Source organism: Gopherus evgoodei, chromosome 9, assembly GCF_007399415.2.
Source record: "Gopherus evgoodei ecotype Sinaloan lineage chromosome 9, rGopEvg1_v1.p, whole genome shotgun sequence".
Lineage (NCBI taxonomy): Eukaryota > Metazoa > Chordata > Testudines > Testudinidae > Gopherus > Gopherus evgoodei.
The window spans coordinates 95,259,976-95,266,814 of NC_044330.1; positions in this window are offsets into that span (position 1 = coordinate 95,259,976).

Genomic DNA, 6,839 nt, shown 5'->3' on the forward strand with positions numbered 1-6,839 from the left:
TCAGTGTATATACATGGGGATGGGGAAAAATGTGGTTCTAAATCTTTCCAAAAGGTAAGCCGAGTAATCCTGACAACTGCTATCAAGTGAATTCAATTTCAATCCTTGGTCGAACAGAAAAAATTCCATAAGCAATAAACATGGAGTATAATAGAATACTATTGTGACCAATAAACAACAAATTATGCAAGGCAAAACTGATTGCTTCGTTAGATCAAATTAGAAAAGTCATAGTGGAAGAAAATGCAGGAGGAGATGTAATATATTTAGAATTTAGTAAAACATTTAATACAGTGCCTCACAAAAATCACTGAAATGTTTGATTCAAATTGGTTTGGACAGGAACATTGTCACATGGCTTGAAAATTAATTGAAGGTCCCAAATAAAGGGTAAAGATGGACTGCAGTATTTTGAATGAGGGAGGAAGTTATAAGTGAGACTACAGAGATCAGCATTAGGCCTAGTTTTATGTTACATTTTCATCTGGCAGCTGGAGAGGAAACAAGTATCACGTTACTTAAATTTGCACATAGTAAATTGGGAACTATAAACGGACATAACTACATAGAACTAAGAGGGATCCAATGGGTGGAAATATGGGCAGGAAATAAAGGGACTTTCACTTGCAAGGCCATACATCTGGGAAAAATAATCTGAGCCTCAAACATTCGGGGCAGGGGAGGCAATACCTGGGGAAGAGTAACCCCAAATGATATCCAGGGTAACAGTGGTCAAAATAATAGCAGAGCCACCATTAAAGGTTGTCTGTTTTTCAAGAAGTGCCATTTTTCTGGAGCCAAGATCATAGGAATATTACATTTCATAAACACATTTATAAAACCTTGTTTGGTAGACGCAGGCATTAAGGCACTAGAAATGTCTCAGTAAAGAAGTGAAAGAAGGAAGAATGTCCATGCATTTGTTGAAGCTTTACTTTGTTAATTAGCAAAATGATTTTCTGTAGGTGGCTGGGGCAATGTAGCGCAGTAGGATGCTGATGAACAAGAGAGCTGGCAAGAAACTGAGATAGTGTAATTCACAGGATCGAGCTCTGGGTTGCTCTTTGAATGCTCTCCAGCTTGAGTACTCAGTGCCTCCCTTCCCATTTGTACACAAGTTCTCCAATATACTTTCCATAGTCTAGACACTGCGCCTGTCACATAGCATGTAACATCCCTAGGGCTAGTTTGCTCTGCTCCATCTCCAGCAGAAATATGCAAGTGGGTTTTTCTCCAATATCAGTGTCTTCCTGTTTTCTATATATAGCACATTTTTACAAAATAGGGAATGAATCTCCACTTCCGACCTCGTACCAGTATTTTCTTACTCTTCACAAACATATTCCATTTTGTATTGTTAGTCCCCACATCCCCGTTGTGTTAAGCCAAATTACAAGTCACGGGCCTGGTCTATGCTGAAAAGTTATATCAGCCTAGCTATTTTGGTCAAAAAGCCATCCCTCTGACCCATTTAGCTATGCCAAAAAAAAAGAAACAAAAAACCAGCACAGATGCAGCTATGTCAATGGAAGAGGGCTTCTATTGACATAGCTAACTTTGTTTGGGGATCCTGTGTTCCTACACCAACAGAAAAACTCCTTTTCTCAGTGTAGCTGCGTCTCCAATAAAGCCATGCCCACATAGCTAGCTACGCCAGTAACAGTCTCTGTTGTGTAGACATACCACTAGAGATTAAAGGCCTGGTTTCCAGTTCCCTTCTCTAACCATAAGAAAACATTCCTTCATCACTACATAAGTTACAAGCTTTATTTGTGTCCAATAGCTCTGACAATGTCCAAGGTGCTTACAAATACAAAAGAAAGCACGGACCCCGCCCCACCCCAAATTGTTTACACATTAGAAAGACTAAAATAGACAAAATAGTGAGGAAAAGAATGCAACGTTCTAGCAGAGTGGCCAAATGGCCACATCATGAGAATACAATTTTTATTACTACATTACAAATACATAAACCGTCCCTAAATACCTGAAAACTTCACCACGGTCAGTCCAGTAGTATCTTGTCAGGCTTATGATAGTAAGAGGGAGGGATCTGCATGTGGCAAGGGTAGCAGTAGGGCTGTTGAATGTTTTCTGACTGAACAGTTATCAGAAAACACAGATTCGACTAAGTCAAAATGTTTCATAGGAACATACTGATTTCATCTACATTTTTGCAGAAAGTGATCTAAACTTTTCATTTCGACTTTTGTTCCAATATAATATAAAGTCTAAATGTTTCTATGCAGTATTCTATCCTTTTGAATATTTTGCCTCACAAAAAATTTCCCAGATTTCAACTTTTCATCCCACTTCAAGGAAAAGTCAAATTTTGAAATCTCAGCATGGATGAAGATTTTATTTTTCAAATAGCTCTAGGCAGCAGTCTTGGAGATTAGCTCAATATATCGGATGTGCCAGTATAAGCAATGGTGAGGAGATGCTTGTGCAAGAAACAGACAATGAAGATTATAGGGCAGAATGGAGGGATGAGCAGGGCAATGTGAAAAGCAGGGGTCGGCAACCTTTCAGAAGTGGTGTGCCGAGTCTTCATTTATTCACTCTAATTTAAGGTTTCGCATGCCAGTAATACATTTTAACATTTTTTGAAGGTTTCTTTCTCTAAGTCTATAATATATAACTAAACTATTGTTGCATGTAAAGTAAATAAGGTTTTTATAATGTTTAAGAAGCTTCATTTAAAATTAAATTAAAATGCAGAGCCCCCGGGACCGGTGGCCAGGACCCGGGCAGTGTGAATGCCACTGAAAATGAGCTTGTGTGCCGCCTTCAGCACGTGTGCCATAGGTTGCCTACCCCTGGTGAAAAGAGATGAGGGCAGATAATATTGATGTTTGTGCTAATTTATTGTCTGTCTCATGCCTCTCCATTACCCCAGCTCTCTGGTACCATAGACACAAGAGTCACTGCAATAAAGCATAGCCTCAAGCATAATGAAAGAGGGAGACTCTTACCCTCAGAAGCCCGACTCAGATTGGATCTGCAGCATTTTCTGTTCTCCTTGGAGTGCCAGCCATCCACTGACCAGCATAATCTGAGTGCTGGTTGACAGCCTACGAGAAAAAGCGGCCTTCTACCCAATAATTTGTAAAGCCATAACCAGCTCTTGGTGTGCACTGAAACATCCTGGAGGGTCTTGTATGGTAACATGTGGCCTTTACATTTCACTCCCTATTCCCATTCTGCATTAAAAAAAAACCTTTGGGGGAAATTAGGGATAGATCTGGAAAGAAAAACAAAATCCAGCTGTTCTACAGGAAACATGGCAGTATTTATTAGTGACCAACTACAGCCCCAGTCTGCAGCCCCGCATGTACTTTAAGTATGTGAGGAGTCCCATTGAAGCCAATAGGATTAGTCAGGTACACAAAATTAAACACATGCTTAATTGTTTGCAGGATTGGGGCCTGTGTTATTGTAAACTACTACATACAGTATTACCAGCATAAGGAATAAAAATCTGAACATGGGATAAACAACTTCCCCTCAGAATCACATCCTATGTTCAGACATCTTCTTTGCTGAAATGTCTATCTCCTGACAGAAACTAAATTAAATTTCTCTTCTGCTGAGAGCCTGCTGCGTACATGTAAATTTCAATGAAAGCATTTTCATAAAGAGCACAAAAACATTCCTGAGCAACATCAGTTCTATTTCATTGTGCCATCATGATTGTTATGACAAGCTTCTGATCTTAGCAGCCTTTTCCAAAGCATCATGCAAACTGTGCTGGTTTTTCATAGGATTAGGTACAAGCCTTAAATCAGATTTTTTTTTATTTATTTGTTTATTAATGTATAATAAAACTTGCAAGAAACGTTTTTAAGGTCAGTGTGATTAATTGTCTCTCCAAGCAAACTCACATTTGTGTCCTGAATCTCCTTCAGATTGCCTATAAAAACCCTGGACAGACAGACTAATTCTCAACCTGTCATTCTTTGAATACACTAGTTTTCTCAGTTGTGATAAATAGCTGCTTGTTGATGCACTGAATCTGCAGGAGTACAAAAAAAAAATCACACAAACCTCTTCCTATGTTATCAGAAAAGAGAAAATGTAAAAGCCTTCATTTAAGCCACAATGCAATGACTGTCAAATCTGCATAAATAAATCATAAATGAATAAATTATTGATGTGTATCACTTAGGAATCTTTTTGTTTATCCATAGATGTCTTTCTCTTTAAATTATTTTATGATTTGGGGGAAGAAATATATGTCTTTATTTGTCTAGCACAGTTTTGCAGCCATTCAGTTATCTACAGAGATCTAAAAGTTGTTGACCCTGCCAGGAAATAGCAATTATGGATTCACTGAGAACCTGCTGTCTTGAAGCTTTGCTATAAGGAAGCCTTCAGCTTATGAACATGATACTTGCTTTTGAAATACACAAATCTCTGTGCATCTAAAATAGACAGAAGTATTAAATATAGAAAACAACTTGAGAAGTTCCATTATAAAGGCCAGTTAACATTCATATACACCTCTGCCTCGATATAACGCTGTCCTTGGGAGCCAAAAAAAATCTTACCACATTATAGGTGAAACCGTGTTATACTGAACTTGCTTTGATCCACCAGAGTTCGCAGCTCCACCCCCCGGAGCGCTGCTTTACAGCGTTATATCCAAATTTGTATTATATCGGATGGCATTATATCAAGGTAGAGGTGTATTTAGCTGATGTTTACTTTGTTCATTACTTTCTCTTATTAAATAATTGTGGTAATGATAGTTCTTCTAAAGCAATATGCACTCAAAATATTCAGAAAGAATGGTTTTGTTGTATGTAATAGCTTTATTCTCCTTAAAGATCACTTTATGAGACGTGTGTACAATAAATCTCCCTGTATGACAGGATATTCACGCTTTTGTGACTATCTCAAAATATTATGGCCTAAGATCTTATCAGAGGACTGTGGTTCTATTAATTGTAGCCCTTCACCCTGTTAAATGTAATTTAACACAAAAGTGCCACACTACAATTTGTAGGAGATGAGGGAACAAATTCTAAATGGAGGGAAATAAACTTGTTATGTACTACTGGCCCCAGTTTGCTTCTTAATGACAGTCCATTTATGGCTTAGCACAAATGAGGGAGAAAGTCCAGCCCCCACACCCTAGAGAGGTAGCAACAGCTCTGTCCCATCTCCAATGACCTTGACAATTGTACACTACTGATTTTAAATCAAAGCTGATGGATTAATCAAGGCTGATTTGAACCTGGTGCACTCTCTCAGGGTCTTTGATCTTCACACTGCAGTAGTTTTCTATTTTAACTGATTCTGTCAGGGGTAAGGCTGTTAAGACAGCAAAGTGCTCTCTACCTCCTTTCTGCTATAGAAAAGCAATTTTCACTAACACTAGCAAGGAATTACATTACAATGGTGAAAAGACAGACATGACCAAATTTTTGTCAGATACTGCTGGTCAGCAGTATCTGCGCTGAGGTTTCAGAGGCTGTCCTCAAATGGAAAGGTCAAAAAAACAGGGTGCCATGAGCAGGCAGGACACAGGCATTCCCAAAGCTCCCCACCTCCCTCTTCCTAACCCCATTTGAGTTTTAGGGCTCCCTGACTTTCAATGGAAAATGAATCACCACTCTCCCCCCCATCCCTAACGGAGCAGCTGTTGTGAGCTTCTGCAGCACAACAGTCACTGTACATGTCACAGAAGGTAAATGTCCTAGAGGGTTATAAACTCCACAGGCTATATAAACCCAAAGATAGTGTTAGGCAGCTTCCCCCTTCCCCCAATCCATGAACATTTGCCATATAAGATCATTCACATTAATCATAATTATAAGACTGTCCTGGGCATGTTTTCATGCAAAACCTACTGGATGACCAGTGAAGTGGAACAACAGTACAGTGTGTGCTGCCAGTTGGCAAGCCTGAGTTCCAGGAAGGACGGAGCTGGCAGGCTGGCCCACGGTCCTAGGGAGGCTCTGTTCATTATGCACCTTATCTGCTCTAGAGGAGGGAGAGACAGCGGACAGCACCATTTGTACACTCAACTCTGCCTGAGTGATGCAGAGAGCCAAGTGCCATTAACTCTGGCAAGAGCTGCTCAGTTTCCCCTCTAGTTTGGGCAACAAGGAAGGAAGAGAGATTCTTCCAAATTCCAAGAGAAATCAGGAAGGATGTGATTTTTAACATAGGAAGATGAGCCTATAAATCATTGGCATCATGCTCAGCTCTGAGGACAATAGCATCATATGCAGGTTTGCCAGCCTGTCCTGCCTCTGCTTCCCTGTTCATGTGACAAACTGCCTAGTTGCTCCCCAGTGGGTTGCTGGTAGTTTTAACCACATGTTAATTTCTCCCTTTGGGATTACAACCCATCCACCCTTTAACAGATCACTATCAGTTCTCTCCGAGAAGCTCTCTGAAGGGAGATCGTTACATCCCTGCTGTTAACACCACATATGAATTGGTGCAATGACACTGTCTAGGCCCCAGCAAACATGTTGTTAACACCCACTCATCTTTCCCCTCCACTTACACAGTCAGTGAATTAGAGCCAGGGAGGGTCATGTGATTCAGCTGCTAAATTAGACAGCCTATTGACCCGCCTGTACAAGCCATCTAATTTAAGCCACTATCTGTATGCCTGCACACTCAGTGCTATCATCCCTGATGCTGGCTGAAACACACCACTGGCATAGGCAGATGCAAATCCATTGACTTCAGCAGAGTAGCCTCATTTATATCAATGGTGGATTTAGTCAGTTTCTCTACCCTGAGTGCTCAAAAGTTCTACAGAACTATGCACAGATGCCTGTTACCATGCATCTACTCTGCACTAAGGGATCTGCAAAACC